We start from the raw sequence: 13,620 nt of genomic DNA on the forward strand, positions 1-13,620 counted from the left end.
TAAGGAAATAATCTTGGTAATTCCTAATAATGTTATTGAATTTCAAAGACAACAATAGACTTCAATAAAGTACCCAAAGAGAAGAATCAAATAAACATAATTCTTTTAAAGCATAATCTCAGACTTCGCTTCAGCAACACTAAAGACCAAAATACCAAAGAAATGTGCAGTGTTGAAGGGGAGGGGACAAAACTTGAGAACTACATATTCAGGTACAGTATCATGCACAGAGCAAGAGGAAATGTCCAATTTTGCAACACCTCTAAAATAAAATCACTTAAAATTCTTCCTTAAAAAAATTTATATATATACATATATATACATAGTGAATCCTTAATAGAGCCAACTGAAACACGATTCAAAACGCAGAATTCACAAGTGAAGAAAATGCACTATGAAAGAATTTGTGATACATACTGACTAAAAATATTCACAATAACCTCACCAGCAATGTTATAATTTTTAAAAGATGTAAGTGAATTTTAATAATAGACCTAGATAAAAAATAAAGCAATGTCATTGTTTACAGACTGTATGACTGTGTATCTGGAAAACCAAAGTTAAGCCACTGAAAAACTGCTAGAAGAAAAGAAGGTATTCAGCATTTTGCTGGATCTAAAACTAATATGTAAAATTAACAGTTTTCTACGTTCTTAGAAAATATAATAGAAAAATATATTTATACCTGAAACAAAAACTACAAAACATTCTAAGAAAGCTTAACCAGAAAGACATAGTTCTCACAAGAAGGAGAGTATAAAACTCTGCTGTGGGACAGAAGACTTGAAAAACAAGTTTCATTTTATTTTAAGACTCAATTTAAAGGTATAATATTTCCTCAAATTAATCTTTAAATTCAATGTTATAAAAATATCTCCACTGGTTTTTGAAGTTGACACTGTATTGTAGCAAAGGGAAGTGAAAAACCTCTTAAGTATTCAAATAAATTAAAGCTAAGATCATAAAAGATATTCACAGTTTCAGCACAGAAATAGACAGCCAAAATTAATAAGACAAAATAGGCCCAACTACATGGAAATGTAGTATTTGATAAGGATAGTATTGCAAATTAGCAGAAGGAAAAATGAGCTATTCAGAGAAGCAGCTTGTACAATGAGCCAGCCCTTTGGAAAAGGATAGCAATTTGGAAAGTAATTAAATTGATTCCATGCCTTATATCTTACTAAAAAATAAATTCAAGAAGCATGATAAAATTACATACAAAGCAAAAAAGTAAATTCACAAAGGAACTAAAGGAAAAAATGGTATCTGTTCTAAACTGAGAATGGAGGAGGAATTTCTAAACATTGACACAAAACTGAGAAAAAATTGTAGATACACATGTTCACATGAAAATTTGAAAAATCTGCAGAATATACCATAAACAAAATGAAGAAAAAGGCAATAGGGAAAAGCATAGTCAATACACAAAAGAAAAAAAAAACCCTCTAATATCCTCCATATATGTTAATATATACCATTAATATATAACACATTAATACACATTAAAGTTGGTATTTTAGGCAAATAAAACCAATAGGGAAAAGATATACATGAATAGGCAAATCATAGATTGTGAGTCAATAAACTTATGAAGAAAGTTTATGAAAAAGAATAAATTCAAATTAAAACAAGATTGCCAAAGATTAAAAATTGATACTAGCCAGTACTGAAGAGTGTCTGGAGAGATGCAGCTTTAACAACTTGATTTAATAGAGCAATTACTAGTATTTACTAGCAATCTGCTGAGATTTTAAAAGTTAAGAACTTTTGACCTAGCAATTCTGTATGTACCAATTTAAAATGCAGAAACAGAAGAGGACAGAAACAAGACAGAGAGATATGAGGAAGAGAAATAAGAAGGAAAGGAAGAGAATAAAGAAGAAAGAGAAGGGGAAGAAAGGAGAGAAATCCAAAGGAGGAAGAGAAGGTGGAGAACAAAAGAGGAGGAGGAAGCTAAGAAAAATCACTGCATAAAAATTTAAAAATAAATTCTGGAAGAATATATACAAACTATTAGTGACAGTTATTTCTGGGGAGTGAGACTGTAGGAGATTTTCATCTTATTAAATGTTTGTGAAGCATTTCATTCTTTTTATAACAAACATCTATTATTTTTGAAATTAATATTTCAAAACAAAATGAAAATGCAAGAGAGCTCAGAAAGACACCATTTCTTCCACTTTGGTTTCTTTGCTACTTTTTTCCTGCCAACTCCATATTTTGAGCCCCCATTGATACAATTTCTTATTTCCATCTGAGAAATCTTTTCACTGACTGAAAAGATAGAAGAAAATGGAATGGTTTCCATCAAAACTTTACACTAACACCCAGCCCTGACACAATCTATCTCCTGAAAGTGCTCAAATTGTTGATTTTAAGTGCCATTAGGCAAGAAATGTTGGAAAGCTAGTACTGAGTTACATAAATAACGATATGAAAGGAATGGAAATAATTGTGTTTTGCCAAGTCAGCAATCTAAGAATTCTTTTGGGGAAGCAACAGAAAGTTATTTATATCAAGATAGTTTGTGATGTTTCCAATAAAACTAAGAATCAAAGAATATACTTGAACGAGCCTACTCCTTCTTAATCCTTTGGAGATCTCTTATAAGCAAAAAGTCTCCTAGGAGTTGTCCTTACTCAGCATGGTGAAGAGGAGCTTGCACCATTTGAACTAAAAAATTTGAATCTTACCTTGCATTCATTCAGTAGCATAAAAATTAGCTTCAATATTGACTTCTACGTACTAAACAACATGCTAAGTGGATTTACATATACTTATCCTGTATGTTTCTCCATACTTTTATTTCCACAGAATAGACAATGATGAAAATGGAGAAAGCTTACAAAAATGTCAGTTACTAACCAGTTTTCCCAATCAATACATAAGTTATTTCTAAGACAGTGAAAGTTACCTAGTGAAATTTTCTTTTCTTTCCCCTGATAAACATAGGGATGACTCACAGAAATAGAAGTGAATATCCACCCATCTTCTGTAACTTGGTAGTAGTTTAAGAGCATGTGCACAGATGGACACATGCACACCTCAGGTGTTCCTGGGCATCCTTCATGAAGAAAAGTTAACAGCCTGCTTCTTCATTCCCTTCTCATCTTCTGGATGATGTCTCTCAGAGTTGCTAGATAACTGCACCTTGCAGTCCCTTTAGTGCAAGTCTCACTGTGCAATTTAGAGGGAGATATTCTTTTGCCTTCCCTCATCTGCTTCTAGATTCATCTTCAGATGAATGTGGTCATCTTAAAAAGAGCTATAATTCAAAATGAGGACTTCTCTGTAATCAAAACTTCACAGGGGCTGACCTAGGTAAGAAGGGAATCCTGGCACCAGATCTCCAAGGGTTAAAGTTAGAGGTAGACAAGTCTATCAAAAATACACACACACACACACACACACACACACACACAAACACACACACAAGAGGAAAGATTAATTCATAAGGTGTCATGATCTCATTTGACTTAAGACAAGAAAAAAACCTTGTACCATGGTAGACATTATCCAGGCTTGCTAACATACAGCTCTGCCTCCTAGACTGCACTTCCTGGCACACTATCACTGGGAAGGGCCAAGAATCTAATTCCGGTCAATGTTATGAGTGGAAGTGCTGAGTGTTTCTTCTACTCAGAAACATTTAATTACTGGTCTGACACTCCCCAGAGCTCTCTGTCTGCTGGGTTAATCAAATAAACTCATTATGAGATGGCACTGTCTTGAGACAGTGGTGAATTCTTCACCCTGGTTCTCTGAGTGACTGAGAAGAGCAGATATCTGCTGCTGACCCTCATTGTGCATATTCTTGTTTTAAGCCACTGCAATTTGAGGATTAACTGTTACAGCTATATAACCCGACCTTGACTGATACATATGCTTAACCAATTATCACAGTAGTATATGGAAAATTTTTTGATGTTATCATTATGACCAACAAAGATGAGCTGAGGACTTAGTATTTATTGGCTCAAATCTATAGTAAGGTTCATGATATTGTTGACTCTGTGTGTGTGTATGTATATACAAACGGTCATGTCCCACATGACATTTCCATTATCAACAGACAGCATATTTAACTATGGCCCCATAAGATTTTTATAGAGCTGAAAAATTCCCATGACCAAGTGATGTAGGTGTTATAGCATCATAGCACAATGCATGACTCAGGTCTGTAGTGACGCTGGCGTAAATAAACCTACTGTGCTGCCAGCTGTATAAAAGTATAACACAATTATGTACAGCATATAATACTGGACAATGGTAACAAATGATCATGTAGTTAGTTTATGTATTTACTATACCATATATTTCATATTGCACTCTTTCTACTTATAAAAAAGTTTACTGTAAAACAACATACCATGTTACACCAGCAGCAGCATCATACATTTCACGTTTACTGCATCTCTTGACCACATCATCACTGACCTATGCCATTCAGGTTTATGTACATATATTCTATAATGATCTCATAAGATATATACATATGTATGTATTTATGTCTTTTATCTACATATATATATTTCTATATTTTGCAGGTAATATACATAGTCTAATGATTGGGTTTTTTCACATTTGCTTGTGAGGTTTTCCCTACATAATAGGAGAAATCACATGAATATTTTAAACTTAAATATATGTGTATATATGTTCATACATATATCATGCATACATAGGTACAGGCATATACATAGTTTCTTACACAGAATACATGCCAGAATACATATATGGCAGAAAGCTAGGGCAATGAGTGTTCAGTGTTAGTTTACTGTCCTGATAGGAATAAAGTGGGCCACATAGATCAGTCCACTCTGAACATGATGTTCTGCTGACAGGACCATCTTCCCAGCAGCTGGAGCTATCTTTGAAATGATCCAGAAAAAACTACAGGGCTGGAAAATGCAGCTATTCACAATGCGTGTATCAGAAATAGTCAGCAGTTAGAAGGGCCAGAACTGGTGAATTTGGCAAGAGAGAGCTGAAAGCAGCTGCCTCCTGCCAGATATGGCCTTGAGAAACAGCAATGTCAGGTACTTCCAAGACAGACCTAGTAAACACCAAGAACTATTCATACCTGAATAATCTTATCTTTCTTGTCATCTTAAACCTCCAACTCTTTCAATTAACCTAAAGAGAGAAAGATAATTTTGGAAGAATAAATTTTCTAAAAACAAGAAACTATTCCTTTCTACCACCCACTTAGGACAATGGCCAACACTTATCATAATGTTGCTGTTTGGATCAAAACCAGAGCCTCACACATGCTAGGCAAGTGCTTCACCACTGAGCTACATCCCCAGCCCAATCATGTCACTGTTTTAAAAACACATATATTTTTATGACTCTGGAACTACAGGATTTTAAAAATTCACACAAAAGCAGAAATACAGATTTGTGCTATGTATATCACATCACTTTAAAAAGAGATAGCTGATACTTTTTAAGAAATCAGGGAATGGATTAAAAATCCCCAACTTGCCTCTATTACTCTGATAGATAACAAGTTATATCTAATAGTGCATGTATATAGAAAGCTAACATAACTAAATATAATTACTGTACACATATCTTAAATGGTAGGTGGCATGATCATATGTTTTTATGTTTATACTGTTGTGTTGGGGTTCTGAGAGTGGGTACAGTAAATCATAAGTGATAGAAGGGAATAAGTATTGGAAAATGTAAAATAAATTTGACATTTTGTAGAATTCTATAACAGATCAGATTTATTAAAAGAAATATTTAAAATTAGTTATCACTGGCTGATTTGAGGAATCAAATGTTATTACATTGAATCAGTGTGCTTGATCTTCTTAGAGAATAGCAATAATATTTTTACAGGAATTTAATATGTCATTTCAATGGGGCTATCACTTCATGTAAAACACATTTATAAAGAATTTCCCTACATTAAAAAAAATTAAGTTCAATGGAAAAACAAAACAAAGTTTGAAAGAAAAAAAAAAAAAAAAAAGATAAAAGAGCCCCATCGGTTGCCCAGTACAAGCAGGCAATGGTAAACTAACAACATCCACAGGATCGACATGGTGCCAGTGTCTCTGTGGGAGAAGGCAAAAAGAAACCTTGAGTGTTTGATTGATCTGGGAAAGGAAAAAAGGAAGCATGAACAAAGATTCCCTGGAAAGCAAAATCAGGTGATATGAAAACAGAACTGAAATTGGACAGCATTTCACCCAATCCAATAGTGGATGATTGCATAGTAAAGACTGAAGTAGTTTGACTCACATGAATGGTCAAAAGCAAACAGCTAGAACTCCTTCTCTGGAGAGCCTATAGTGAGGAAAAACTTCTGGGAGTGAAATCTAATTCAGCAAGTTTTAAGCAATAGAAATGAGTGAGAGGGTCCTGGTAAGCAGAAGAGGAAAACAGAATCAGGAAATCTGAAAAAGCAAGTGAATGTATGTTTTAACACTTCAGAATAACAATAGGAGACAGCACTATAGAACTAAGAAAGCTGCTTGAGTCACATCTTGTAAAAGTTCTGGAAAACAACTTTCACATAAAATATGAGCAACAGAAAAGTATCTTGGCTATATCTAGTACAAGGTTATTAGATGAGAAAGAGAGAAAAATGCCAAGAACTACATCACTCTAGCCAATGAGTGGATGCCAGAAAGATTTGCCCATAAAACACATCCAACTATAACCTACTAAATCAAATTCAGTCAAAGTTGTTTTAAAAAATTATACATAAATTAGAAAAAACTCAGAAATAAAGTAAAAATTTTAAGAAAATAAATAGAAACTAAATAGAAAGTCATTTCGGAAATGACTAAACTAGAAGAAACACTAAAAGCAAATAAAGACAATACATAATAGCTTAAGAATAAGAAAAGTACATCACACACACATACGTGTATATAATTGATTGTTTAACAATGGTTACTATAATAGTATTCTTAGATGCGATAAAAACATCATTTAAATTAAAAAAAAAAAAAAACAGAATAATGGGAGGAGGAAAAGACTCACAAGTTAAAAAGTAGCAAATATAGAAGACAGACAAAAAGATCCAAGGTAGAAATAACAGAACTCCCTGAACATTAAAACAAAAGTAACAGAGCGAACACAAACTACCCTATATAAATGAAAATAATGAACCAAACAGCCAGCTCAGAGACATGTTCTTGTAGCAGGCAACATGATTTGACAAAGTGGATATTGTAAACCCACATCTTTAAATGAGGGACAAAGGCATTTGTCAAGAAATAGTTGACTGTTTTCAGAAATCATAAAGGTAGTGGTAGAGGCATTATCACTGGGAGACTTGTGTTTGGAATGGGGTATGTTTTAATTTTATCATCTATTGTGTCCTTGGAATCAGTCCTCAAAAACCCAAGAGTGGAAGACAGAAGATCCCAAATCCAAAGTATTCTAGAATAAGCCTTACAAGTAAAATCCCTCAAGTGATTTTTTTTTTTTTTTGTACTGGGGATTGAACCCAGGGGTGCTTTACCACTGAGCTACATCATCAGTCCTTTTTATTTTTTTATTTTAAGTTTAAGTTACTGAGGCTGGCCTTAAACTTGCAATCCTCTGTGGGGTAAAAGGTGCACTCATACACTGCTGGTAGGACTGCAAATTGGTCCAACCACTTGGGAAAGCATTATAGAGATTCCTCAGAAAACTTGGAATGGAATCACCATTTGACCCAGTCATCCCACTCCTTGGCATAATCCCAAAGGACTTAAAATCATCATACTACAGTGATACAGCCACATCAACATTTAGAGCAGTTCAATTTATAATAGCCAAACTATGGAACCAACCTGGATGCCCTTCAACAGATTAGTGGATAAAGAAAATGTGATATGTATACACAATGGAATATTATTCAGCCTTAAAGAAGAATGAAATTATGGCATTAGCTGGTAGATGGATGGAATTGGAGAATATCATGCTAAGTGAAATAAACCAATCCCAAAAAACCAAAGGCTGAATGTTCTCTAATAGGCAGATGCTAGCACATAATCAGTGCGGGGGGCAGGATGGAAGTTCATTGAATTAGAAAAGCGGGGATGAAGGGAAATGAGAAGGGATGAGAAAAGGAAATATAGTAGAATGAATTGGACATAACTTTCCTATGTTCATATATGAATACACAACAGTGTAGCTCCACATCATGTATAACCACAAGAATGGGAAGTTATACTCCATGTATGTAAAATATGTCAAAATACACTCTATAGTCATGTATAAATAAAAAGAACAAATAAAAAGTTTTTAAAAAATTCATGGGTGAATTGAGTTATTTTCCATGCTTTTTTACTCCATTTCTCATCCACAACTTTCTAATCCACTCTTATTTTCCTAGGTATTTCTAGATACAAAATAGTTTGTCAGCATAAAAACCTTGACATTTTACTTTTAACTTGCATAACCTTGTGAGTGTTCTATTTTTAATTACTTAATTCAGATTCCAAAGAAATAAAACATGATTGGCAAAAAATAAAAATAAAAACTTGTGATCCTCTTGCCTCAGCCTCTCAAGTTGCTAGGGTTCCGGCACGCACCACCACACCTAGCCCAATATGTGAGTCTTATATTTTAAGACACACAAGAATTATCACTTCAGTATTGGCTGAGAAACTTTGCTTTCTATTGCTATATATATTTGGATTTTGCACTGTGGTTTTCTTGCATTGGGGGTTACTATCATTTGACTTATACTTGGATTGGATTACATCTGGATTAAACTAGATATTTTAATGAAACTTCTGCAACATCTTGGCCAATGCCATATTTTTAGGGCCCAGGCTACATGCTGATCATATCCAACAAGTTCCTGGCACCCATTCCCTTTAGTGAAGATCACATTTCATATAAACACTGAATAAGAAATGTTTGTTTGCATATGTCATCATGAAACACAATACATATTTTACAAGATGGAAAAAATTATTAAGATCACCTCATTTGATATTTTTATTTCTTACAGGAGAAAACTAAGTAGTTAATACAGTACTAAATATGTGATAAGACTTGATAAAGTTTTGATGAATAAATCAGCAAAATCTAACTAGGGACAGAATTAACTGTACTCACTCATTTAACAAATACTCATTAAACACTTTCTAGATGCCCACCACTGTTCTTGGTTTTGGAAAAACTATGTTGAACAAGACGAAGCTGACCTCAAGGAATTTACAGTCTACCTTAGCCAAAGAGTAGTGAGTGCTATGTCAAGATTTTTTAAAGGATGGTGGTGTGACAGGAAGTGGATGGACAGCTACGTTAGGCTGCATGGACAGGTATGGCAAGGCGAGTGTGTGGTTCACGTCATGATGCCTGAGAGCAAAGCTACTCTGATCACCTATAACATAGGTGTTTTGTTTTGTTTTGTTTTTTAAATATGGGTCATTTTAAAAAATTGCTTACATAATATTTCCATTGACTTATGCTTCCACCCTACTCTAGAGCTTAAGTTTCTTATTGATCTCCTTCAGGTTGGCTCCTCAGAGAAGCTATAAATTTATTTACTTTTCTAGTCCCTCTGAAATAATTCATGACATTTAAACAGTCTCTTAATTAAAAATTAGAATTTATAACTTAAAGGAGTTAAAATATATGCCACTGTGACCAAAATCATCACCTTGCTATTTATGTCTTATTAATTTTATGTATAGGTAGGGCCTTATTTTCTTCTCTCATAAAAAACAAACTGAGCTTTTTCCTTTAGGTATACAACAAATATAAAAGTCCAGCCAATATAAAAGTATAGAACAAAAATCAAAAGAAAAACTTTGTCAATAACCAGTGCCCACTTGCTGTCCTAAATGGAGGGTTTGCTGGCTACTCTTCCAAATGCCTTCTGAGTACATATGTGTAAAGGTAAAAGTACATGAGACTTTGTATATATTGTGCTGAGATGTGCCCCCCTGACACACACAAAACATTTTGGAAATCCACATAAGCAAACAGATCTACCTCACTCTCTTTACCAATGGTATTATATCCACAAAATGATTTCATAATTAATCACTCTGTTGAGGGCTATTTAGATTTCTTACTATGTCTGCCCTTTTCAAACATTGTTTTGATGATCTTTACTCATGTATGTTGTGCATATTTCTGAACAATGGTGCCTTGAGCAAGTTGAGCAGGGCCCTGGCACTGGCCTATATCAGAGCATGAACAGGGAGATTTGGGAGAACCTGTCCTCTCCCCTAAAAGGAGGGATCACAGAGCCTGGTTTATGTGAAGAAGTCGGCCGGCCCTGATAGTGAGAAAGTCCCCATGGAGGGAGCAGGCACACACACACAAATGGCAGACTAGACATGGCCTTCAGGGAACCAGCTCCACCAGGAAGGCTGGCAGGGGACCATCAGGGCCAGACCTGAGAGGAAGTACAAAATCATTAGCAAGAAAAATACCTTTCGCATCAGGGAACTGCAGGTGGAAGTTTCCCTTCAGTGAGACTCCCTAAGAACCTGACAGAGTGGCCTGGAGAGAAAGAGTCTTGCAGCAGTGGCCACACCAGGGCACTTTGCCAGCCCAATCGACTTAGACACTCATGTTCCATTCCCTCTCCTTCTTTCCCTCACCCTTGCCATGCAGGAACCAGATACCTCAAAGACGGGAATGAAGACCTGAAAAATCCAAAAGGAATTGTCAAGGGTGAACTATGTTCCCCTTCCCTACTGTGGATTTCCTTCCAATCTAAGGAAAGATCTAGGAAAGTGGGCAAACATGTAATAGAGAAGTTTGTGGTTAGATAAGACTGCAGTTCTGAAGATTCTGACATCTGAAACTGGGAACGTCCCTAATTCTTGAATATGATTAGAAAACCATAGAATCTCTCCAAAATAGTTTGGAGATCAGACAGAAAGGGCCCAAGGACAAAATTAAATTAAAAAACAAGATAAATTTCCTTCCTACTGTTATCCTACTGGGAAAACAGTTACAGTAACATTTCTAGATCTAGCACAGATCTGGTTCTCTCCAAGGAGGATAATTAACACTTGGTAAGCAGTGACTCTGTGCCCACCCTCAGTATATACTCTCTGTCCTTCAACCTAACAATGATGAGGTAAGCATCAGCCTATCCCCAATCTCACAGATGAAGAAACCGAAACTCCAGAAACTTACATAGATTGCCCAGGGTCACAGCTGATAACAATTACAGCTGTAACATTTGCTGAGGACCATGTGCCAGCTCTATGCTGAGAGTTTTTCACATGTTTCTCACTTAATCCTGGCAATAACCTTGGAAGGTAGTGCTAGTATTATCCCCAGCTGAAGTCTCACATCTCTCTTGTCTCTTCCTGCTTGACCATTCTGGGAAGACTAATGCTCTTAGAAGCCAAAGAGAAAACTAACTCAAGAAATCTTACCCTTCTATCTATCTTTCAATGAGGAAAAGTATCTGTCATCCTTGAAGATAAAAAAAAAAAAAAAATGTGATTCTAGGTTTAATGCTCACTTGTCTGTCAGGAGCAGGTAGCTGCAACAAAATTACCAAAGAGAGTAGGTCTTACTCACTACCCATCCCTAGCCCAAAATTACTTGATTCATACCAAAAGTTACTGGTCTGCTTTAAAAAGTACTCATGTTCTCTATTTAAAGCTGTCAGACACAAAACTCTTGAGTTGCAGCATGGAATAAAATTAACCACCAAGCACATTTCTACTGCCAAGAATAAAAACTTAGAGCCATAAAATGTGGTTTACTGTGCTATAGTTAACTTTATAGTTAGCATTATTAGTTTCCTTCCTAAGGAAGGGCACAATATTAGGATGGACACATTGCTCAGTGCCAGGCAGTCATAGGGAAACATATTTCTAGAATATGTACATGAAACTGTACCAGCTGGAGAAGGAAAAACAGAGTTACAGTACACAACCACACAATTCACACAAGAAAGACAAGGAAGTAGACAGGAAGATGATCAACTTAGTTTTGTTGTGTTGTTGTTTCTTAAGAAGCATAGAAAATGGCATTTGTAAATCTTAGTTATGATGGTACTGAAATCAATAGACACCATCAGTTACCACCTTAGCCTGTTATTTTTATCTGCAAAGCAAGGCTACATCCTGTTCTGCTTCAGTAAGAAACAAATTTTTATCATATACTATGTATTAGATAAGAAATTTCACTATATGCAGATTTCAGTTAATTTTAGAAATCAATTTCACAATCAAATTTGTGTCCTCTCCATCATTTTGCTGAACTTGTTTCCAGTAAAATGTATTTTGTAGTCTGGATCTTTCCTTCGATGTGTTGGTACTTATTTTCTTAGTTCATGGCACATAAGATTTAATGTCATACTTTTGCCATTATGGAATTTGTTTTCAAGGTAGACAATTAGAAAATGAAGGATAAAGAAAGAACCCAGAAGAATCAAAAAACTGTCAGATTTCTTAAATACTTTCCAACAACTTCTCAGAGTTTGATCTTTTTATTTTTCCCCTCCTTTATCTCTTTTCACAATTATTTGTTAAGTCATTAAAATAAGAAGATTCTGTGTTTTGTCTTTGAAGCAAAAGGGAAGGAACTGCATCTAAGTTCTCAGCCAAATCCTTGAAAAGGGGAAAACCCCCATCACACGTTCATGCACAAGAAGCAAGTGGTAGCATCATTGAACACAGAATCCCAGGCTCAGCTGGAAAGGAAGACACACAAGGAAGAACTCTCTTGCCCTTAGATCATATCTGGGAAACTTGGGGTGCCTAAGGGGAAGGCCATGTGACAGCAGTGATAAATGCACAACCCAAGGGACTGCCCAGCTCTTTTTTTTTTTTTTTTTTTTTTTTTTTTGGCTTTCTCTTTGGAGAGAGTATTGGTGAATTTGCATTTAGGAAAATTATCATGCCACCATGCACACACTAGAACAGCAAGGTCATGTTAAACAAAACTGATAATGACTTCGTCTTGAAGGAGGTCTGGCCAGATTGCTTCTGCCTACTCAGAGAATTTGGTAAACAATGTCCAGGAACTAATTCTTTTCTGGTACTATGTATCTGTTGAACCAAACCAAATAGCCAAAGTCATTTCCCACAACTTAGGTGCTGAGTAGTCTCAAAATCAAAGGAAAACAGGTACCAAGTTGAAAAATGGATAGAAAGAGAAAGACAACTGAGTGAGTCATTACAATAAAAAAGTTTCCTATAATGTAGTTTTTTAAAAAATAATCTGCTCAGGAGGAAGGGGGAAAGGATAGGGGCGAAATGCTTGGGTACCTTACTCCTATTTAGATATTCATATTTGGAACAGCCATAGAAAGCTGGATAAACACTGGCAACTGTAAAAGTAATGACTGTTCCTCCTAAACCCATCTCAGAAGCAACAAGGAATACAGTACTGCAAGGAATAATTCTACCACCCATAAAAACAATTCTGCTTTATGAAAATGAGTGATACAGGAAGCACACAAACACTCTCTACATCTGAAGACATAAATGCTTATGGTGCACATGTTCATATTTATACTGATCTGGATTATTCCCTCTTTAATTTCAAGTAACATAATGTTACCTAAATTTAGGCATGTCCTTTCTTTGTCACATGTTTCTTATGTTGCACTTGCATTTGGGTTGACATCAATGTCTCAGTGCTGAAAAACACATGCTAATAATTATATTATCCTTA

Source organism: Sciurus carolinensis, chromosome 6 (assembly GCF_902686445.1).
Source record: "Sciurus carolinensis chromosome 6, mSciCar1.2, whole genome shotgun sequence".
Taxonomy (NCBI): domain Eukaryota; kingdom Metazoa; phylum Chordata; class Mammalia; order Rodentia; family Sciuridae; genus Sciurus; species Sciurus carolinensis.